Below are 24,373 nucleotides of genomic sequence, written 5' to 3' on the forward strand. Positions count from 1 at the left end.
CCACTTCCTATCCTTATTTTGTTTTCTCCCTTCAGGCCAACACAGCTTCTTGCATTTAAAAGCACAATTAAAATGGTGTAATGTGTGCAGAGCTTTTTCCAGTGCTTCACTTCCTGTCCAGGCAATGTTGGGGTATCTTGATTCGATTTCTTGTATTTTCTGAAATGAACCATGGTAGAGGGAAAGAAAACTCTCATTTTACCCAGTAGTTCATAGCTACTTCTGAAGAAACTAGGTAGTGTTGAGTCATTCTCATTCCAAGACACCAATGGGCTGAGTTTGTTTCACTGAAAAAAAAAAAAAAAAATAGAAATGAGGAAACCCTGCTTCTATCAGGCCTGATATTACAAAATGTGAGTGCAGCATCAGGTGCTCTGAGGTGGTGACCCAGGCAGGATTAACAATGGGTTTCACTTCAGCTTGGTTGGGATCTTTAGGAGAGTACATGGAAAAAAGATTGAGGGATTTTAAAGATTTGTCTTTAGTTATACTCCTTCTAATCCTCTGCTTTCCCAGCAGGATCTCCCCTTTGCAGGAAGTTGTTTGACATTGCTCAGCAGTGATTCCTGCTGACCAAGGGGTAACATCAGCACACTCTTCACCCCAAGGCTAGAGAGAAACAGTGAGGCTGTTCATTAGTAGAGAAAATAAAAAGGATTCATTTTTTTCTCTCTGAAGCACCATGTTATTGATTACCCACCTTTGTTTTTGCATGTGCTGCTGGAACTCTTGTTTTCCTTTGTCTTAGCTGCATCTCCAAGCTGTACATTTTCACATTATTCGTTATACCTACCTCATATTTTTCAAAGCAGTACAGTTAAGATTGTGAATCCATTTAAACTCAGTGACTTAGAGATGCTGATAAAGGCAGAGGGTCATTTAAAGGAATATATATATATATATATAAATATGTATGTATGTAGAGAGATGTCTGTATTTCAGTTGAAAGGAATTGCTGTGTTCTTTTGTAGGTGTTGGTGGGAATGAATATTACAGTATTTTTACATGTTGAGAGGTAATAAACTTGTTAATTTGACTTTGGAATGCCACAAATATCTAGTTAAATATGAATGCTAAATGGTGGGTCTCCAGCTGTTCTTAAACAGAAAGGAAGCTCCAAATGAAGGAGACATCATCAGATACAAAAAAGAGGAGCAACCTTACTTGTGAGTATGGGGGGGGGAGGATTAAATTTTTTGGTTTTCATTTCCAGTAGTGTTTAGCAAGAAATGCAGCCCGTGGTGGCTGTCTCTGCACTGCAGGTTCCCAAGCTGTGTGGCAATGATAAAATAAACAAACCCCAGCACTCCCAGCCTCCCTCCCATAACCTGAGACAGCTGTGAGCTGGGGAATCAGTCTGTGGGTTAATCAAGGCTTGGGGAAATATGTTTGTTACATTTTGAGTATTGAGTCTGGATTCAGCTTTTAGTGTTCTGGAGATAATTGAGCAGCTTCCTACAGCCCCAGCAGTAGAGCAATTCCCTTGTAAAATGCAGCCTTGTTTTAATGCTGCTAAAAATGAATCAATTAGTCCTCAAGGAGTAATGAATGCCAATAAAAGTATTGTGTGGCAGCATGTAGTAAACTTCTTGTGGAGGAAATGGCTGGAATTGACTTTTCTGAGAGCAGGATTTCAGCTCTCTTCTGATGCACCCACCCGTGCCTGTGGCTCTGCTCCTGCCCTCCAGGTCATTAAGAAAGGCAAGGCCTTAGGTGGACATAACCAAGAATAATGGATAGCCTCAATTTGCTGGCTTGGTGATTTATTTGTGACATCTGAGGGCAAAGTGGAGCGTCCTGTTTGTCATGGTTCACTGTAAATAAGGACTTGTCTGTGTCTGCTCTCCAGTGCGGGCTCACAGGTAATAATGAGAGAGGCAGGGTTCCTCCTCCTCGGGTGCTGACTGCTTTGGCTGGAGCAGGGGCTGATCCTCCTCCTTCACACCTGCAGGTGAACAGCAAAGCTGTGCAGTTGGCTGTACCCATGACAAATACAACCAGTATTTTACATGTCAGCCTGCAATTGCTGCAGCTCTGAAAAAACATGGCTGAGTTTTGTCCAGCCTGAGGAGCTCTTTGAAAGAAACATGACCTTGTTTCTGCAGGATTTGGCCTCCTCTGCCTTTTGTGTCTGTCAGGTTGGAGATGACGTGGCTGAGCTAAGCCAGCCCAGCTTTCCTCCCATCTCCTCGCCGTGTCGAGCTCACTGCAGGTCACAGTGAAGCCCATCCCAGAAATGCATCTGCCTGCCTGGTGCTGCCTGACTGTCACCACCAGGCCCCTGAACTACTGCACAGCTCAGCTTCTGTTTGATCATGTGAAACACTAATCAGCAGATAAGAAACACTAAATATTTTTATGTTTCCATACTCCATATCAAGAAAGCCAGAAGGCAAAACACAAGAACTGAGTTTTTTTTTTTTTTTTGCAGTTTAATTTGTGCCTCCCTCTCTGGCACAAATAAGCTATTGATATTTACTCATTGATGTGATCCTACACTGTTTTTTTTTCCTCCCAGGCCCCTTGCCTCTTGCCGGACACATGAGAGATGATGTCTGCTGAATCATCACCATTCGTTGGGTAGCATGGTGTGTTATTTACTGTACATCAGCCAAACCTACACTCAGAAATAATTATTAATTTCCTCATTGGCTAATTAAAGATCATATCATAAAGCATGTGCATCAGGAAGCTGAATTAAGGTTTCACCAGCAGTTTGAATTTTCTCAGATCCCTCAGTATGGGGGTGTTTGGCTTTGCAGTTATAAGGCAGCCTTGAGTGGAGTCTTTCAAATCTAATGTAAGGCCCCATTTGCAGCAGGAGGTGCCAGCCTGGCTCCCTCCCTGCCATCACTGCCCACTCCAGCATTCCAGGGCCCAGCAGCTTCTGGGGGAAAAGCAAAGCAGCAGCTGGTCCTGTTGTAAAGCACCAACTCCTTTCCTTAATCTCAGCCTTACACAAGTAACGTGTTTGGCTGATCTCCTTCCCTAAAATTCATCTCAAAGCAGATTCCCAGCATGAAAGGTTGGTGTAAAATGTGCCAGGTAGGTTTGTTGTGAGGTGTATAATTACACTGGGAGCTTTTCAGTCTGCTCATCTGGAATTTGCATCGAGTATGATTAGTTAAGTGGAGACCTCTTTATTTGATTACCCCTTTTTTGTTGTTGTCTAAAAGAGAAAATGACACAGTTAGGCAGGAAAAGCTTTAGAGAGGGCTGATCTCTTTATTATATGTTTCTTTGGTGTTTGGCACAGTGTGGTTGAGAGCTTCCAGTTCTATAATAACAGTTATAATGAATGTGCATTGCCAGTGAAATTGTACTTCAGACATCACAGGTGAACTGATACAGACTCAAACTGTTACCTAAGAAGAAAATAGCTTTTCTTTGTTGTTGCCTTTAGACCGTGATAAGCGTTTCAGCTGGAGAAGGAACAAGTACTTTTTTTACATTTTTGAAGTTAATGCACAGAAAGTCTTCACTTGATTAGCAGAGGTCCTGCGTAGGATGGCTGTTTCATTGCTAAGAGTTTAAGTGAGCTATAAATATATTTTATGCCCTTGTACAAGTTCAGAGGACCGTGAAATATAATTAAAAGATTCTGGGCACTGCACTCATAGGAGCAACATAGGAAATAAATGTTTGACCTTTCTTACCTTTGGTCACCAGTAAGCAATTGCTCTCTGTGCTCCTTGCCTGCATTACTGTTTTGGCTTAAATACAAGATTCAGATGCCTACTGAAAATGTTGAGTGAACATTCACAATTCAGTAGTTCTTCTGTCTGGATTTTTCTCTTCTCTGGAAGGTGCAGTGAAAAATGCCAAGCTATTAGAAGCTAACAATTACTTTTAATTATGCAGACCAGCTTTGGCTATGAATGAGAAAGAGATTTGGAGTCTATTGTTATTTCCTTTTAACTCTGAATACAAAACAAGAAATGCTAATCAAGACATTTTATACAACTGAAGCACAGTGTGTCTGAAGCAGTTCTGTTCTATTCCTAGCCAAGGGAAACTCCTTGTATATGTATCATACCAGAGTAGGATCTGCCTGTGGATTAACATCCCTGAAGATTTACTGGGAAGCTGACTCACCAAACAGACTTCTCTGTAAAACTGAGCCAAGTTTTGACGCTGAATAAGTTGATGTAACTGGGTTAGGACATGGCCCAGTGATTTTCAAGTTTCCACTGGGGAATACAGCTGTGACCCACTCATTCTGAAAGAAACCCAGAAAATTAAATACACAGTAACAAATATAAATTTTATCTCTTGGGTGCAAAGGAAATAGAACAATCCCCTGCCTGCTGTGTGTAAAACAGAGGAAGAAGCCATTGGCTGTCAAGTTAAGGGAAATGAGTTTGCAGGATCTGATTATCTGTTATTTGAGTCTGTAGGCACTGAGCCGGGAGCCAGCCTGTTGGACTCAGCCCTGCTGTGCCAGAGCTGCATGCCACAGTCTCCTGAGCTCTGTGGTATCATTCTTTTGGCTTGTGCCCAGTGCTGGTGGTGCAGGCTCAGAGCTGGGAGCCCTTTGGTCCATGATGCTGCCATCAGTAATGCTCCTGGAGGAGCTGGCAGTATCTGTGGCAGCAGTTTGAAACACTTTTCTTGGAGGTGTCCACAGTAGACTGTCATTAGGCACCTGCTTCAGGCATCTTGAAAGGGAAGGGAGGAGGCAGCCAGCATGAAATCTCAAAAGCTTGCTGTAAGCCTGCCCTCACCACCCAGATAAGAGCAGCCTCAGGGAGTGTGCCCAGGTGAAGTAAGGGTGGAGTGAGTCACCCTGAGAAATCAGCTCATCAAACCCAAGTGCTGAGAGAGCAGCAGCAGCAGAAGTACAGCTGTGGGAATAGATGTCTTTATTAGAGCAGAGGTAAGCCCTGAGCAAGACTCTCTAAAGAATGGGTCTGTGCAAGGCCTCTAAGTGCCTGCAGTGCTGGGGAGCAGGCATCCTGGTTGCCCATGCTCTGGGTTCCACATGGGAGCTGGAGGAGGCACAGGGATGAGGAGGAGGCACTTACCTCATCCTGCACTGAAGGGATACATCCCTCTCAGGGAATCTCTGACTTCTCTCTGCAACAGGCAGAGACTGACACCACCACAAAAATGCCATTGATGCAAACTGGCCTGTCCTCACAGCAGCTCCTTCCCTGGTGTCTCTGCTCTTCATTGCAAGATGAATAGACAGGCTCCTATTCCCATGGCCCTTCTTATGGAGTGTAAAGCCCCCCTTCTGTTTAAATAAACATGCACATGGCAAGGACCTGATACAGAGACTGCTGAAGTTGCTGGAGGGGCACTTCCATGGCCACTAAAGTGGACCCCGTGGGGATATGGTGTAAAACCACCTTGAGACATAGGTATGAAAAAGCTGGAGAGGCTGAGTTGTACCAGGCTGTCCCTCCTGAGTGCAAGGGCTGAGAATTTTGCTGCTGTGCACCATCCACATTTGCAGAACAGAAAGATTCTCTGCAGAAGGTGATCCAGCATGGGAGATTGGGGAAGTTTATCACCAAGAGAATATATAAATAATGGGTAAGCAGTAACTTGCATACCCTCCATTCAGGCATATTCCTGAGCACAGAGGAGGGAGATTTGGGCAGACTGCAGTCAAGAGAAAACAGCCTGATCAGCAGCAGTCATGTTTGAGCATCTTGGGGATAGATTGGGATAAAGAGGCAAAGAGGGAACGGGGATTTTTCTTACAACATGAAAAGCACATGTGAGGGAGCTAGGAGTGAACACTGTCAGCAGACACAGTTTAGGTTGAGTCTTTTTCCATTAAAAAAAAAGTATGATGGGTAATTTTCATTAAAAGGGCTATAAAGATTGGAATCTCTGCTGTCATAAAACTTACAGGTCTCTGTAGTGCAATATATTTTTAAAAGGCAGGCACTTGAGAGAGCAGGTGATGCTACACAAACCACAGACCACAGAAGGGATAAAATACTTCCCAATCATACCTGAGTGATGGGACACAGCACCTTGACTGCCTGCTTCCACCTTGGGAATTGGGCTGTGATATTTGTTGTGTTCTGTACCAGAAGCTTCCCAAGCAACCCAGGAAGGAAGCAGCCACCAACAGCACAGTTAAATCTTCTCAGGCCTCTTCTGCAGTCATAGCACTGCAGTAAATCTTGATAATTATTTCACTGGAGTTTTGTCCTCTTTGTATGTAAGGCCAAACATTTATCTGTAGAGTTTCACATTTAGGGTATTTTGTAGTGATGGTAAACTGAAAATAGAGTACATATTCGCCATAATTCCAGAGAGTCACAGTGAACTGAAACAATTTGGAACCTGAAATCAGGTACTGTGAGTTCTTTTGCTTCTGATAATAGAAATTCACTGTGTCAAGTTAAGCTGATAAACTACTTCCATTTCAGATTGCTGCAAACAAGCAATTTGGGCAAGGAAGCAGTTTGAACTCCTATTAGGAAGAGAATTAGTTTTCAGCCTGGTCAGATTAGCAAAACCAGTATCTAAGGACCAATTTCTAATTTCTTATTTAAAGTAATTGCTGATCTGCTGAACAAGACCTGTGTTCATACTCTGAGGGACTGCAGTCGTGGCCGTGTTAGCATGTTAACAACTAAGGCAAAGTGAACAGTGCAAGCCCCAAAACACAATATAATCCTTTATAGAGGCAGTTCTCACCTTTATCCCTAAAGGAGTTCTCAGCTTCATCACTCCCCCCCTCAGTGCACATGGCTGTTGTGTTTCTTAGCTTTATACAGAATCTCCTGTTTTTCACACTCTAGACCACTTCAAGTTGATACAAAAATCCACCTAAAATATTAATTTGGGACTGGAAATAGATAGTATGGTTTTTCTCGGCTTCCACTTAAGGGAATTTAAGTGGTCAATTTTCAGGCAAAATTGTGTGCCTTTAAAGTAACAAGCATCAAAGACTGTTTTTAAGATGCTGGAAGACATTGAAAATGTTCAGGTAGTTAGCTTTGGGTGATTTAATACTTGGCTTAATTTAAATCCTGGAAAGATTGAACTAACGCATATCTTAAGAAGTAATTGCTTTGAGCAAGTGGAAAATATCATCTCTTCTTTATTCAAAGGAGTGTGTCTGTGCCAGTTAGGATGGAACATTATTTTGGGCTTACTGTGGACTGCTGAGTGACCATGGAAGAAAAAAATCACATCTTCCTGTGGTCACAGTTAGGAAAAAATACCCACTTGTGTTGTCCTGATGAATCTTTGGCCACTAAAGGTCATGGTGGCATTGCATCAGGAGGCCAAGGTGCTCATGGTGACACCCCCAAGGCAAGAAGTTATGTGAAGCTACATGTGTGACCACCCAAAGGTGCTCATGGAAAGCCCAGCTTTGACCCAGTGAGGTGTGTTTCATTATGAAGATTGTGTGCTATTACCTTGTCTTAGACTGGTTTGCTGTTTGCTTTTGGGAAGTTTGATGCTGGAAATAGACACCCATGTTTGGAAACAAACAATGTTTAGGCGAATTCCCAGGCGTGGAGGACAAGAGCTACACTGCTCCTGTTGTGCCATGTGGGTAAGTGGCTGATGTGTTCTGTGTGTCTGTTGCTCAGAACAGGGCAGGGAAGTGGTGGAGTCCCCCAGGAATGATGGAAATTTCCTTTGTAAGTGTCCATGCTGGTGAGGAGGGGGTGTACAGACACTGCACACCTGCCTGGCCTGGCCTCAGCACACTCTGCTTTGCAGGAGCAAATGCAGAAGAACAGGTGCTTCTGCAGAGCAAAGTCAGGTGCAGAGGGCAATAAAAGTTTGTTTGCTGCTCTGTAGGGAAAGAATCCAGGAGTGCTGAGCTAAATAGGAGATTTGGTAGTTACTTTGACAGTTTTACGTAGAGCTTTGTGAGAGAAAAGTGAGCTGGAGTAAAGCAGAACACACCAAAGTGCTTTGCAGCCTGTGTATGCCAACAGTGCTGAAAGCTTTTCAGTTATTCACTGACAGAGGAGAGCAGGGATGAGGTTTTACCTTACCTAATGCCTTCATTGTTGTGCAACATAAGACTAAATCAAAATGGGAAAGCTGGTCCAGAAATGAGCCCCCCAGCCTACGTAGTGAGACTCTTGGGAATGGTTGCCTGCTTCATTTAAGATGTCCTTTGTGATTTTAGGGACACAGTGCAGGCTCTGAGCCAGAAAAGCCATGGGGCAACTAATCCCATTTATCTCAGTGGCAGGTCCCTAAATATCTCTGATGTTCTGAGCCTGAGACTGTAATAGGACTTTCCCAGCTCCCACAGGTATTACAAAGATAGACTAAGGAGGTGCTCACATCCTTGAGTAACAGCAGCCATGTAAGTACCTTGAATGCACTTTATTATGCACAGAATGAGTAGGATAGAGGAAAGATAATGTTATGTGTTAAAAACAGTTTGGCTCTATTAAAGAGGAGCAGTTGAGAATTAAGCAATACCCTGGAGAAATCATTTTTGTAGACAAATCTTTACCTTGTCTTTCTTCACTCTCATTCCTCTTTATTCCAAAATGAAGTGACATCCTTTTCAGAAAGCCCTGAACCCAGAAATTAGACTAAAAACTTGCTGCATGTGAGGAGGGAGATACCAAAGTACATCATCATAACTCTGAGAGGTAATTTCCAGAGCTAGATGGCCCTACATTGGCAAATGTTCATCCATCAAAGCCATTCACTTTCTGTGCTTCCCAGGATTTTCTGGGTTACTGGAACTTTACAGCACAGCAATTGGTTCTACTCTGCCTAATTCCAGGGCAGGGTAACGGAGCTGATGTACTCCAGCATCATTGCTCAGTGCTCTGCACTCCCACCAAAATCAATGGACATTTGAAGGAGGCTCAGGATGGCCCAAGGTAGGTGCAGTAATGACCATTAAAAGATGTTTCCTAGGCTTTGAAGTGCTTGCAGTGATGGTATTTTGAAATGATTTCACTCGACATAAGCATGCTGGGAAGATGAAACTGTGAATTGCTAGGAAATACAGCTTTCTATGTGCCTAGCATTTTAAAGTTATTTTGGGTTAAAAGGACGACAGATTTACACATTGGGAAGGAAGCTGTACACAGCCAGGCCTCTTTACATAGCAGTGCTTCATGGGACACTTCCCTGTCTTGTTTCCATGTACTCTGAGAAATAATAAAATGAAGAAGACATGGAATTTAGCATTAATTCTGGAAACAAAACAAGGACACTTTAGTATGTATTTTCAAGTACTTTTACTTTTCGTGGCTCTTCAGACTGATGTAAATTCTATACAGTTCTATCGCACTATTGCCTAATAAAATGGAGTTTTATGCAAAGATTTGCAAAGCTCCCACACCACAGGCTATATAGACTTTTTCTTAATAGATGCAGAAATCAAGCCACAGTGAAGGTGTCAAAAAATAGCCCTTGAAATATTTACTCTTCCAGCTTCGAAAGTAATAACATTTCTACTGCTGCTAAGCCCAAGCCTGGCAAATATTTTCCTGTCATTAAAATAAGCATTTCCCAATGCTATTTCCTTCCTGTCACAGGGAGTATTGGGCTATAACTCTCCCTGCTGCTGCTCTGCTCTGCTCTGGGAGCGGGTGGAGGAGTCTAGACGGGACGTGGTTTTGCAGGCGCGCCCTCAGCCCCGCCGTCCTGGGAGTGGATGGGTTTGCTGCAGCATGGGTTTGTTCAGTGCTGGTACCTCTGTCCCTGCTCATTTCAGGTTACATATCTTTGCTTTTGGAATTAGGCTCTTGGAGCCAGTGAGAATAGTTGTGTGCTTGAGGCAAACAAGATTTAACCTTAAAATAAAATAATAGCAAATAGAGGGGTTCAAATGGATGGCTTGGTGGATGGAAGTACCGAGAAGGACCTGCAGCAATTAGTTGCTCACAGATTAGAAGTTTTATGCTCTGCAGCCCTCATTGTAATCCCATTTCTTCTTTCACATATTTCAGGAGAGGTACCATTTAGTTTACATTAGCATGAATGATGAGTGCTAATCTGAAATGACAGAGCAATTTAAAACTGGCAGGAAGTTGCTGAGGTAATATCTAAAATATGAAATGTCTCATTCGTTAGGAGAGGTGAAGATGATGAGCTTAACTGCACCCTCCCTCAAACTGGTTTTATGCCAAGGCTGTAGAGCTGGCTTCAGTTCAGATTAGAGTCAAGGTCCAAATATCACCTTCTACACAGTAGCTCAGCAAGGTGTGTATGGAACCAAGTGCTGTATATACATGTCAGCAAAAATCAAGCAAAAAATGTTAATAGGGACCTCAGCCTTTCTTTTCCTAGTGACAGGTAGGATAATTTAGAGTGATCCAAGAAAAATTAGTTCTCTTAAGCAAGGCAGGGTGCTTGCTATCTTCAGAGAAAAGGAATGACAGCTGTCCTTCTCCTTGAAAGCACAAGTGACACTGTGGCACAGCTGGCATAATTCAAATTTTTAGGAGGATGTTCAACTTTTTTCATTACAGGCTCCACTAAATGATCTTGGCCACAAATGTATGACCAGATGGCATTAGAGCTGCTTTTCCTCTAAGATTACAAAGTGCCACTGTTCACAATCTCAGCAGCTGAGAGATTATAAATTGCTAGTGCAGGCGGTCATTGCTTTTTCAAGCTCATTTTCTTGGTGCATGGGGAGTCTTTAGGTTTTTCGTCATCATACCTTCAACTTAAATATGTCAGGCTTTATTAGTTGCCTGGTTTGGCTCTCAACCCCCACCTCCTCTTTGTTGTGAAATTGGTGTGATGTTGTATCCTCATCCTTTACTCTTTCTTGTGCTCCATCTGTGGTCTTTGTCCACATTGGCTGTGCTCCCTGTCCTCAGGTTGCTCTTCTGACCTGGGTGTTGACTTGGGTGAGTGTGTTTGAACACTGAGAAACAGGCTGTGGTGTTCCTGTGGGACAGACATGCTGCTGAAGAGGTAGCAGTGCATTTCTTGCTGTTTTATTCTGGTCTTTGTCCATCTTGGGTGCTAGGGTTGTCAAAGGAACAGCAACCTGCTCTAGAACCAGGAGGTGAGTGAGTGGGATTGGGGGTATGCTGGGTGAGAGGAAGAGATGCTCATTAACATGGGCAGTTTCTGGGCAAGAGGAAGCAGCAGTGGGGAATGAATCTTGCTGGACAGTATTTTTCAGATCATCTTTGGTATCAGCTGCTGTTTTAGTAGGTATATCTATCAAATGAGCCCAGTCTAGCCACATAAGATGTGGATCTTCGTAAGACCATAGAAGGCAAGGATGAAAAAACTTTACTATTGTAGATTCCCAGTATTTTTGAAAGTCAGCTCCAGAAGTGTAGCATGATCCCAGAGAATCAACCTCACTGGGGTGAGTGAAGGAGGATCTGTGGATGCAACCTGTCTGTTTGGAGGGATGCCCACTGTCCCTCTGCACTTCCAGTGGCATTCCAAATGACGTTTGAGATTTTCTGTGGTGGGTGATACAATTAGTTTGTCTTACAGGTTTAAGAGCACCAGTATTTTGCAAGTGCAATGTTTGAAAATATCTGCCTCTGCTGGAATCCTTTGAAATGGAAACGATAAACACTTTGGTTGCTGGTCCACTAACCTCTTTTTAAGTACAGAACTCACTAAGTCTTAAGAAAATGGTTTTAGAGGATCTGAAATAGGTTTCTCATTAGGCATTCCAAAGAATGCTTTTCAGATATGTATTAAAAGACATCCTCTATCTATATACACATTTATTTATTGCCTGTAATTTTCTCTGCACCGTAACTCTGCTTGCACAGTGCAGCTGGGCATAAATCTCATTTTTAGGAGCACTGCTCATGTTATATTTCTTGACTTTCTATAATAGCAAGAAATGGGATGCTTTGAGATAATCTAAACAAAGCTTTGTGCAATATAACATCTAGAGGAATGACAAAGGGATCATTAAAGCTGGGGAACCTAAGGACTGAAGGCTGATGGTCACTGTGATGTGAAGGTGACCTGAGCTGGAAATCAGTTGCAGTTGTGCTGGCCAAAATGCTCACAAGAGCAAGGTGCAAGGATCATAGTGTGAAAGAGGATCAGCTTGGCCAGCATTCAGGGGAGGGTACTGTCCTGTCCAGCCCATGGCTGCCTCTCCTCAACCCTTGTGGTATCAAGGGAAGAACAGACTGGGTGGAGGAACAGTTCACCAAAGAGGGAGGAGGTCAGTGAGAACAGACTCTGGAGCCTGGCAGAGGCAGGGTGGGCAGGGATGTTGTAGAGGGGTGTAAGAATGTACAGAGATGGATCCAGGGAAAACCAGCAAGAGTGACTCCAATCACAGCACTGCAGAGTACGTAGGTACTGTAGGGTTAGCACTATTGCAATATTGTTGTTGTTGCTGTTGCTATTATTGCTATTATTATTTATTGCTCTGAGCACTGCTGAGCAATAACACACTGTATTGTGTTCTGGGCAAGAGAGAAATGCCAGACTCTGAAGGGATCTGGCCCCTGTCTTCACCCATGCTGGCCCTGTGTGTGACCTAAGGCAGATTTTAAGCAGAGAGAAGAAAAGCAGCCTTTAAATTTGCAAACAGTGATTAATTTTAGCTGTATTTGAACTGATTATGGATGGAGAAGGAATCAAAGCTGGGATTAGAGGCTTAGCAAGCATGAGCACATCCTTGGGCAGCTACTGCTCTCTTACAACTCTGTTGCACGTGAATGTCAGTGTGCTGCTATAATGCCCTTGTCCCAAGTAACCTGCAGAGTCCCAGTGGCTGCACCCAGTAAAAAATCATCTTGGTGCTCTGTGGCTGCTGGAGTCAAACTTGTTTATTTCCTAATAAGATTCTGTGTTACATTTTATTATCCTCACCAGGTTAGGCTGATATTTGCCTGCTGTTGAATGTGAAGGATTGTAATTTCGTGCATAGGTGAAATTTCAAAAGGCTGGGAAGGCTCCTTGTCAAGGTGACATTTCTTGGCTGTACCTGTAGTCCTGGGCCTGCTGTATCTTTGCAGTAATATTTCTTGCATTACCTTTAGAGCTGATCTCTCCCATATTAACTTGGAAAGATTGTGGCCTCTTTCTCCTGGACTCTCTCCTCTTTCTATTCCAGTGCTGAATTACTGACAAATCACCAGGACAGGCAAGGTCTGTCTGTCTGTCAGGACATACCTTGGAGCAGCCTATGTTACTGAAATGCTGTGGCAGTGCTGCCTGGCCAGGCCCTTGTGGCTACTGTGTCAGAAAGCACACAAGCCACTTTTTGGGGACACATTTCTGGGTTTGGCACATGAGCATTAATTGTTTTCCAAACCAATATTTGTTGAGGTGTGGAGTTTTTCAGGCTTCATTTGCTCTCATCTTAAGAAAATTAACAATTGTCGTATTGGTCTTTGTTCTTTGCAAATAGCTCTTTATCAGAAAAGTATTAATAAAAACTTAAAAAGAATTTTGCTTTGCCAGGTACTTGCCAATAAATGTTGTGTATTTATTTTTGCATTTGAAGAATATTAACATCAGTGTTTCTTGAGCTGTACAGCATCTCTCTGAAGTTGGCCTGAACATCTTAAAACATTACCTAAATAGGATCAAGAATCTTGAAAATAAGATTTGTTGTAAGCTTTCTATTGTTGCCTCTCATACCCTTGCATGTCTATTTTTCAAGCATCACTTTATAATCTGCACTAAGCCCTAAAGGATGCTTAGTTGTTATGGTTTGACTTAATATAATCTAAAAATGGCTAGCAATAAATCCAATCATTTCCATGTAAAGGAAACGTGGGATTGGACTGGTGGAACTATTATACCTCACTCAGGGGAAGAGCCAATAAATCCAATATATTTATTCAACTCCAAAATATCCACCTTAATTTGGTGCAAGGGGGGAAATTAAAAAGCTCAAGCCTATATTTTGAAGGATGGTACAACAGTCATGGGAACCATGTCTTGCATTTCTGAGAGTGAGGAAGGCTGAGAGGAGTGGGATTTGATGTGATTAATGCTGTCCCAGGGATGGGGAAAGCTGAAAGGAAGACAGAGCTGTCTCCTGAAGGCTGTTGATCTCTGCTCTGGGCTCCTGGCCAGACTAGCTGTCTGCTGAAATGACTGTAATTTCCTGAATTACACAGAGCCAAACTTCCATTTTTGAAAAGGACAAATTGGGCCATAGGACAATCACTTGTCTTTACAGCTCATGACAAAGTGCTCCCAACTTAGAGGTTGGCCTCACCTTTCCTTGATTTTATAGAGCTCTTATTGGCAAGTACTAGTCTTGTTATGGTTTAATCAATATTAATCTCAGTTGGAAGGATACTTCTGGTTGCTAATTGAGATCAGGTTCAATTCCATCTCGTCATATTTGCTGTATAATTATTATATGCTTTACATCATGTCAAAAGAGCCCTGGCTAATAGCATTGGTATGACATTCCCATATGCCAGCACAATGTACAGCCCAGAAAAAGCTTCCATGAGCTTGTTGCTGTCTCTGCTCAGGGTATAATTCTCTGAAGTTCTCCAAACTGTGGAAAGGTTCACAAAACCTAGCAGCAGCTCTCCTGCTTCTGTTCAGCTCATGTTGATCCTCTCTCATTTATAGTTTAGTTCTTCTAAACACTTAAACATGATGATATGGCTGGATATTTCTGGAATGTGTTAAATAAATTACACCCTCTTCTGTGTGTTTCCCTTGACTGAGAAAGAATTTGCTGTTAGGAGGAAAGATCAGTGACCAACAACGCCTCTAAAATGTCTGTGATGGGAAAGATGTGAGCAGCAATACCCATCTGAAACCATTTTTTCTGTCCTTTGAGAATGGCAGGTCCCAGTGGGGAATGCACTGTCCAGCACATGCAGCAGAGATCACCCACAGTGCCCTCACCCAGTCCCCACTAGCCATCTGTGTATCCCAGGCCACTTGATTGTGCACAGGTGCTAAATTCTAAAGAATTTTGGTGTATGTCAGGAGCATCTGTTCCCTGGGCTGCACACACACATTGCACTGCAGGATTTGCTCCCCTGTCCCAGCTCTGGCACTGCAGCATTTCTCAGGATCACTGCCTGTGTGCAGATGGTTCCAAGCCCTTCCCTTGCTGTGGGAATCTGGAGCACACAGTAGAAGTGGCTGTGCTGGCAGGGCCTGGGCATCCACAGGCAGCTGCAGGAAGCCCAGCTGGAAAGGCTGTCCCCAGGAAAGCACAGCTTTGTGTCTTTGTGACATGGTTTGCTTGGAAGTACACTAGACTGATGAAGCTCCTGTTCCTGGCAGCAGTTTCTGATGTTAGTGGGGCCACTTCAGCCCCTGGGGATCAGGACCAAGCCTGGGAACGGGACATGGGATGGGAGGAGTGGGTGGGGATGGTTTCTATACTGGGACCAATGCCCTTGATTGAAGCGTGCAGTGTTCCCATAGGAAAGGGAGTCAGGTCTGGGAACTATAGGAGTTGGGGAAAAAAATACCCATTCCTTCCATTCCTGCTCAGTGTCCCACACTGACAGTGAATGGCCTTTTACAGGTTTCAAAAAACTGTGGGCAAACATCAGTGCACTGAAAGGTTTCAGTGAGAACTGGAACATTTTGACAAGAGTGTGATTTGTTCCCCTCTCTGGCACAGCTGCCTAACTGGGATTGTGCCAAATGCCAAATGTGGCCTCTACCAGGTTGGCTCCAGCCAAAATGGGTGAAACTGACCCAAAAAGGGAGCAGAACTTCTCATCCCTGCAGGGCTGGGTGCAGCAGGAGGTCTGCAGGAGCCTGTGGATGTGGTGGGTGGAACAGGGTGTGAGTGCCAGGGCTGGGCAGCAGCTGGGGCAGCTTTTGGGAGGGAGGGCACAGCCTCAGGGCCACAGGCAGTGCTGCTGGGCTTGGGTTTGATGTTCAAGGATCTCCTGGGGAACCTGCAGAGCAATCTGGCCACAGTTTGGGGATGCACATGGGTATTTTTAGAGCTTCTATTGCAACATGTGCAAATTTATTAGAGCTTGTTAATTAAAATTACTGTGGTGAGTGCTCGTTACTATATCTGACCAAAAAGCTTGCACAGGCAGTTAAAAGAAAAACCACCAACCCCACGTTAGAATAAATGCAGGTTAGAACTAAAATGGGGTATCTAAAAATAGTCACACTGCAAATGAATTTAGGCCTTTATGTGGTACAGTTGCTGCTTTTTCCTGCCTGTCATTTTGTGAGTTTCTTTAAAGATTTTCTGGTTTCTTCTTTGTCGTATATATTTTTTTTATTCATATGTCCAGAATCCATTTTTATTTCTGTGCTATTGATCCAGATGTACAGCACACAACATTGATTTCTGCTTGTATGTAATACATACACATTACCAATGGCATCCACCTCTGGCAATAGAGAGAACCTGGCCAACTGTGGTCTGCAGGATAGGAGTGATTTTCTGGGATCAAATCTAGGTGTAGCAAGGACTGCAGAGTGTGGAGTGAGATTTAGCTCAGCAATGTGCAGTATTTTGAGAGTATCACAGCCAATTTTTAAGTAGATCTAAATGAAAAACAAAAGAGGGTGGTAAATTTAAGCTGTGAAGAATAAGGAAGAGAATGTAAATGGATTAGAGCATCAGGACAAAGAAATGGCATTGCAGAAGAAGCTTAGAAAACTAAAGAGGGTGTAAAGAGGCCAAAGGATCCTCCCTGCAGCACCCTCCCAGCCCTCAAGTGTTTCTGTGCTCTTGGTTCTTTTCTGCAGCAGGGCATGAGGAGTTTTTAAGATGAGATCCAGACCTCATTGCTCCAGCACAACTGATGACCAGACTAAGAGTCAAGGGAGAGATTTTCTTTTCTGTGTGGTTGGACTGGACTCACCCTTCCTGTGGTGGGGATTTCAGTTGCAGCTTGTAGGGCAGGCTGGTTTTACCCTCACAATTAATAACTGTGGCTTAATCCTCTTTACCTTCTTGTTACTGATTATTGACAGCACTTTTTTTCTGTCAAAAGAGCTGTTTGAAGTCACTTCCCTGTGTTGGTTTGACAGGCTGCTCATAAGTTACCATCTTCCTATACTTCTTTACAAGTCAAACCTCAGGTCAGGCAGGGCACTGGCATCAGGTTGGCAGAGCTGCAGCTGCTCATTTACCTTCTGAAGAATTTGTACAACATTCACAGTTTTCTTCATCTGAAATTTGTCCAGTGCTTTATGGGTTACTAAAAGTAACCATAAAAGTTACAGCAGTTTTAGCACTTGCAGATACTGAGTAGCTGAAGGGTTTGGATTTTTTAAATGTGCTATTTCAGTTGTTACTGCTTTACTCCTGGAATGAGAAATTTGGTCATCACCCTGTGATAACACTGCATTCATCTGATTTTTTTTCTAAATAGTGAGGAAATATAATTATTCTCCCCCTTGTGTTATCTTTGGCAAGTCTGCTAGTTCTGCAGAGAAATAGCTCCATGTAATTGTAAAAGCTCTTTGCAGTATCCTTTATTTTTGTTCTTAATATTCTTCCCCTTGTCCATTTTGCTTCTGGCTCTAGAGCTCTCTTTGCTTTATACTGCTCTGGAGAATGGGTCTGTCTGGGCTGTGGAATATTCTTCAGAGGCTCTCCAGAAAGACTTTGGCACAGCTGTTCTGTTCAGGTTATGTTCTCCTCCTTCTACAGGAAGTCCATGGTAATTAGTATTTTTAATAAGCAACCACACAGAAGAGACAAGAAAGGAAATTTCTCACAATCAGCTTCAGGAGGAGCAGAGAAGATGGTTTTCTAAGGTCTCTCTTACCCATGGTAGTGCTGCATTTTGACCCTAACTTTGAAGTCTGTTCTGTCAGAGGTTTTTGGTTCTGGAGTGCAGAGATGTGATGCTGACAGGCTCAGCACTGGCTGTGTGTGACACTCCTTGGAAACCTCCAAAAGACAATGTCCCTGAGGGAGCCCACCCCCTGACAGCAGGGAGAGGCTGCTGTGCCCTGTGGAAAGCCCCTGGTGCTTGAGCAGAGAGAAGGGAGGTGTCCCTTTGCTTTTAAGGCATGCATGAAATATTAAACAAGGTTTTACTGTTCTCGAGGAGTAAGAAGCTAAGACAAGCCCTAACCAAAGCCTCCAGGACTGCATGACCCCAGAACCTGGGAGAGGTATGGCTATAAATACCAGCTCTGTGGTGGAGCTCAGCACTGCTCCATGGGAGGAGCTGGGTGGGGAGATGCTGCAAGCAAAGGTGGCCCTGTGGTCCTTGGCAAGTCTTTGTCTTGAAGGAGTGGGACCTTTGGAATGAAAATATGAGAAGTGTCTGAAAAGATGTGAAGTATAGCTTGTCTTGCAGCTGTGGAGTGTTTAAAACTCCTTATTTCTTACAGTACTCAGGCACACTCCTGACATTTCATGGCATGGAGGTGATGCTGTACTGCCTCACCTGTGCTGCAGCAGTGCAGGAAAACAGGCTGGGTGCAAGAGAGACAATGAGGGTCTGTCACATCACCTGGTAGCTCACTGGAGCTCCACATAGGCTTGTACCCAGTAGGGAGTTTGTTTTGAAGAAGTAAAATTAATTGCAGAGCAATGGGAGAGGGAGGAGAAGAGGGTGGAGGAAGGGAGCAGTGAAGGAAGAGAGCATGAGACAACTGTAAGAGGAACAAACATTGCTTTGAGGATTTGTGCTTTATGCCTTTTGTGGGGTTTTCTACATTGCCTTCAGGCAGTTGAGGATGTGCAAGAGAAATCAGGAGATCAGAAGTGGTTGGATAAAAGTCTGCTCAGCCTCCTTCATCACTAAGCACACTCTTCTTGCTGGAGATGAAAAACAAACATTGGGTGCACAACCTGCTGTTTACACGTCTGGTGGATCTGTTCACACAGGGCTCTTCTTGCAGCCACGGAAAAAGCTTTTTTCATGGCTTCTTTCTGAGGTTTCTTGTTATTTTCACAGAAAGGAGAAATGTGCAATCTGAATAGGGCTGAGAGAATGTCAGGGGGGTGCAGGGCTGGAAGGGCAGGGTCTCTGGGATGGCAGATGGCTCTTACAGCAGCACAGGGTTTCTGAGAGCAGTGGACCAGCCCTGAAGCAGGAAGGAGCTGTGAGTGCTGCAGGCAGCCCTGTGCCTGTGTGGAAAGGCTGGGACAGCCAGGGGCACCCTGCCCATGCCATGAGCCATTGTGGAGCACAGCTCTGGACTCTACAGCAGGGTATTTCCAGGGTCACTGGATACCTGTGTGCACCATCCTGGTGCTGCCACATTTCTCTTCACAGAGAAAAGCAAGGCACAATTCTTCCCAAGAATATTTCTGGGTTTTGCATTCTCTGAACCTCAGAGAAAGGAAAAACAATTCTTATCTCATTTGCTGTGCCTGTGTTTGTGCCAAAGCAGAATGCAATATGGAGATTGTTTGCCCACAGGGATGGTGTTTTGGTTCCTTGGCCTGTCAGGGCCAGGTGTGTAGCCCCACATCCCTCTTCACAGAGAAAAGCAAGGCACAATTCTTCCCAAGAATATTCTTATCATTTGCTGTGCCTGTGTTTGTGCCAAAGTAGAATGCAATGTGGAGATTGTTTACCCACAGTGATGGTGTTTTGTTTCCTTGGCCTGTCAGGGCCAGGTGTGTGTGTGTGTGTGTGTCTGTCTGTCTGTCTGTCTGTCTGTCAGGACTGTTGCTGACAGTCACGAGATTCTGGGCAGTTCAGTGCAGTTGAGTGCTTGGCAGATTCAGTTTAGATGTAATGTAATATAATGTACTATAGTATAGAATAATATAGTATAATAAAGTAATTAATTAGCCTTCTGATAAGATGGAGTCAGATGCATCCTTCTCTCCCCTCGTTGGGGCTGCCTGCAAATTCTATATCCTGGCCCATCCTGGGGCTGTGCTGTGTCTTGCAGCAAACAGAAATGGTGTTGTGATGCAATGGGTGGGCTTTAGAAGTTGAAATAGTTTCTTACTGCAGTATTTCAGAGCATGGACTCGATCCCTGTGTGGTGGTGGGTTTGGAGGAGCTTGCTGTGTGCAAGATGGGCAGGACTTCCAGAGACATGTACAGTGAATGTACCCTATAATTTAGAGCTACTTATAAAAAACAATTGAGAAAGAAGAAAATTCAGATGTAGGCAGTGTTTCCTTCAACTGTGTCAGCATTGTTTCAGTACTCCATGGGCTGGGAAGCATTTGCTATCACTGATTATTAGTGTTCCATAGCAGCCTTTCGTTGTCAGATGGATTTTCAATCTTTTATTCACTGCTCTGATCGTGTTTCCTGTTCATGCCCTTCATCACACTGTCTCCTGAAGAAGAAATCCCAATACTACAGGTATTTTCAACGTTGAAAAAAAAATACAAGTAGCTGGAAATACAATACTGATTTTAGCTTCTACTTCTGTGAGACATCAGACAAGCAGGTCTGAGGAATCTTTGCTGACACAAGGCTGGATGTGACAAGCCTGGTGCACACAGCCTGCAGCCCCTTCCAAGGGTGCCCAGCAGGTACAGCACAGCCCTGCTTTGTCACAGTGTTTGTTCCCTTTAGCTGCCCACTTGGCACCCACAAGATGCCTCAAGTAAGCACCTTGGAGCCTGTAAACATTGCTTTTGACAACAGGCAGGAATTGATGGAATATTACTGTGAACACAGGGAAAACCTGCATCAGTTTTCTGTAAACATATTTATCTTTTCAGCTGCAAATTAAACATTACAAATTTAATTGCAAATTAAACATTTGGGCCAAGACCCAGAGTTGTTATTTGGAAATGATGCCAGGAGCTGTGGGATGTTTCCATCCTTGCTGCCTGGGCTGCCTGTGGGGCTGCAAGGCTCAACTGCTGTGTCTCAGGAGCTGGGAGCATCCTCAGGAATGTGCTCTGACCCAAACCCAAAACAGAATGGTTGCCAAGAGGGATTGAACTGTGGGTTCCTCTCAGAGGCTCTCCAGACTGAAATATCTCAGGTTCAGTCCCTCCTTGGAAAATGACACTTTTGGCAAAATGCTTTTCTTAAAAACATTTTCCCAGCTGTAAAAGTTTCCATAGAAAATATTTGTCATCTTTTCCTATTTCAAAGTAATTTGCCAATTAAAGTAATCGATACTTGCTATTTAATAGAAGGTAATGGTCACACCAGCCTTAGGCTACATACCCACAAGATTGCCTTTAAGGGCAATATTTAGTTGTGTTCTCTTAGTTATAAACCAAATAATTTTTCTTTCTTAGTATAATGATTAACAATACAACAAATTTCAATTATGACAGCAAATCATTACGGTATATTGAGATAAAATCAAGCTAAATCGTGTTGTAAATAAGAATCCATAATTTACCAGAATTGCATGGCTAATATGTTATTGGATTTTTCCTTAGTCCCATGGCAAAAAGATAGAGATTTTATTAAATGTCTTTTTGCTTTTGAAAACTTAAAGTTCACGCTGCTTTCATTTTCCTCTAATAAATTCAAGATGTCCATATTAGTTTAACCTGAAATGAATTTAGTTTATTGCTGAAAGTGAAATTCCCTGTGAACATCTCAGTGGATTAGATATATGTTGGTTATGTTCTTCTATGATTAAGTTTTTATTGATTTTTTTTTAAAGTCAGTCAGTTTATGTATGTTACTCCTCATTGCCCACCAATATTCTGCCATACTGCCCTTGACGTGTCCAAAAGGATGATATGTATTTAATTTACTTGGTTTCTCAATAAGTTATTAATGGCTGTTTAATATCCTTGAAGGTATGCTAATTTGGGCTTGAAAATAGATGGTGTTTTGTACAGCAGGATTCAATGCTGCTAATCTGCAGAACAGACACTGTTCTTTCCTTGTTATAAAGTGCAGCCCAGAGCAGGTGCTTTGGTTTTTTGTTTCTTTGCTGCAGGCTGGGGTGGTGGTGCTGCAGCAGGAGAGGACATGGGGCTGTCTGTGTCCATGGGGCAGAGCAGGCTCTGCATCCTCCAGTCACGTTTGGGCCATGGGTTTGAAACACTGGGCAGCCTTCAGCTCAGTGGGAACAATTCCCATTTTAGGGAAATAGGTAATTATTTTAATTTTTTTCAATTAAATTTTAATTTTTTAATAGGTAACTATTAAAGTAAGCCATGATCAATCTTTTGGAAGGGGGAAAAAGATGGCTGTTACTGTTACAAACATATTTTTTTTATGAGGTGCTGAAATGCAGACCCACAGAATCTGGATCAAGTTTAGGAGATTTTGAAGGAGCAACCCATCACAGTATTGCATACTTAGACACAAGAAATTCCAGACAGAGTCAGATTTTTCTCTGTGTTTGATTTAGATAATCCCTATTTATCCCCACAGGCTGAAATTATTTTCTTCCCAAGCATGTGAAATAGCTGAATTATTTTTATCCATTGTGTCATGACTCAGTAGCAAGAACTTTCTGATCACTTTCTTTCATCCCCACCCAGCAAAACTCCCAGCTTTGCTCCAGCACGGAGCCAGGCAAGGAGGCTTTAATCATAACAGGGTCACACCTTGCATTTTGCAAAAGTCAAACACTGCACTTCTGCCCTTGCTGGCTGTGTCACACAGTGTGAGCCCACGCCCTCTGAGCATGGGGTGGTGGTTTTTGGGGGTGGGGGCTTGTTTGGGGTTTTTCCCCTGCTGAAGGGTGATGTCAGAGAAACTCAGTGACTTGAGCAGATCAGTGATCCTAATCATCTTCATCACATTAAATGATTCAGAGGGAGGGGGACTGTGTCCAGAAGTACAGCGAAATCCATTTGGCTGGGAAGAAGGAATATTAAAAATGCAGATATTGTTTTCCTATGGTTTGAAGGTCATTTTCACACTGCATGGTGATTTTCAAATGCATCCATGTATAACATGCCTGTTAGCATTTTGCTGGCATAACTTTATATTGATTGTCCTCTGCAAAGATTTTTAATAACAGCAGCAACGTAAATTCATTGAATGTGAATAGAGGCTAATTAAGAACAAATGTGCTGGTCCTGTTAGGAAGTTATTTATCACTAATTATGTACCCTTCATCTGTGATTTGCTATAAATACTCTGGTCCAAGCTGATGCTCTAAAAAGGCCAGTCCCACCTGTAGGTGTGTGGGCTGCCTGTCCTGCAAGGACAGGAGGAGGAGGAGGGCTGGGGCTGGGGCAGGGGCAGCCCAGCCCCTGGGTGGGAGTGGGAGTGTTTGCCAGAGGAATCCAGCTCTGCTGGGAGAGCTGGGGGAAGCTCCAATGTGAACCAAAAAGCTTTTTGCAAATTTCACATACTTTGGCACTGTAAACCCCCTGGGAAACGTGCACAGATGTGCCTCAGCCCACCATGAACACCACCAGGTGACTTCCTGGTGGCTGAGTTTTGACATCATGACACTTCAGCTGTTTTCTCTCTGCAAATCCTTTGGAGAATTTTAAATGTGCCCATTTGAGCATTTGCAGTGGTGTTAGCATTTCCCTGTGCATCAAGAGGTCCACTGCTTGAGGAGCCCTGGCACCAGGCAGTTGAGGGGCTGAGAGAAGCACCCAACAGCACCATGTGCAGACAGGAGCATGCTGGTCCCCTGTGACAAGGGAACAGGGCAGTGGGCACATTTGCAAGGGTTGGACACTGCTTCCCAGCAGCACCAGACCAGTGTTCCCCACCCTCTGGCAGCTCAGGCTGTGGTATCACATAGAATCCTGAAACACAGAGTAAATCCAAGCAGTGGCACTTAGCTCTCATCCCCTTTCCTTGGAATGATGTCTGCCACCTGCCTGGCTTGCCCTGACACAAGTGGAGTTACCTGGTGCTGCTGCTTCTCCACCTTTCACTGAGCTGTGGGAAAGCCCCAAAACGTTCTCAGACATTCTCATCCAACTCAGGAAACTGAACCTGGCTCCTGGTGCTGCAGAGACTGGCATTCCTTGGAGCTTATGATACAGAGCAACAGTTGTTACTTGCAAACAGTTGGTGATAAAGCTCAGCAAATGAAAAGAGCCTGTGGAAATCATTAGGGTTCTTCAAATAAAAGGCTGGAACATGAGAAGAATGATTAATTAAATAATTGACTACTGTTTCTTTGCCTTTAACATGCATAACCATCCCATATCACAAATTATTAACTTAAACCAGATTTTCTAAGGGAATCAAAGCCCTTGTTCAGCTTTTCTTATGAATAGGCTTTAATTCTTGGGAAGTGGTGTGTTATTACAACGTGTCTTTTGCAATCAACTTCTGTACATTTGTTTAGAGGGGAGAGATTGTATTTGCTGTTCATGGCATGGTTCATCCTCATCTCTGTCCTACCTGCTCCAGGATTTCCCACTGCAATGGGCAGGATTGCATTTCATGTTGAGGAGAGCACCCCTGGCAGCCCCAGCAGCTGAGGGGAGCTGCCTCACCAGATGGATTCTCGAGCCATTCCCACCACAGCTGTAATGACAGGAAACTCAGTTTGGGTTTAACAATGCTGTTCTGTTTTCAAGGGATGATATACAGTCACTGATGCAATAACAGAGTGATATCACATTGTCCAGTGAAAGCCCTTAGCAACTGATGCAATATTTGCAGGAAGATAG

The 24,373-nt window shown here is 43.6% G+C and overlaps 1 protein-coding gene across 1 annotated transcript in view; it reads left to right on the forward strand.

Moving 5' to 3' along the window:
- Positions 1-24,373, forward strand: part of GPC1 (glypican 1) — a 203,156-nt gene that overhangs the window by 111,280 nt on the left and 67,503 nt on the right. The window lies entirely within an intron of this gene.

The sequence above is a fragment of the Haemorhous mexicanus genome, chromosome 10 (genome assembly GCF_027477595.1).
Source record: "Haemorhous mexicanus isolate bHaeMex1 chromosome 10, bHaeMex1.pri, whole genome shotgun sequence".
NCBI lineage: Eukaryota > Metazoa > Chordata > Aves > Passeriformes > Fringillidae > Haemorhous > Haemorhous mexicanus.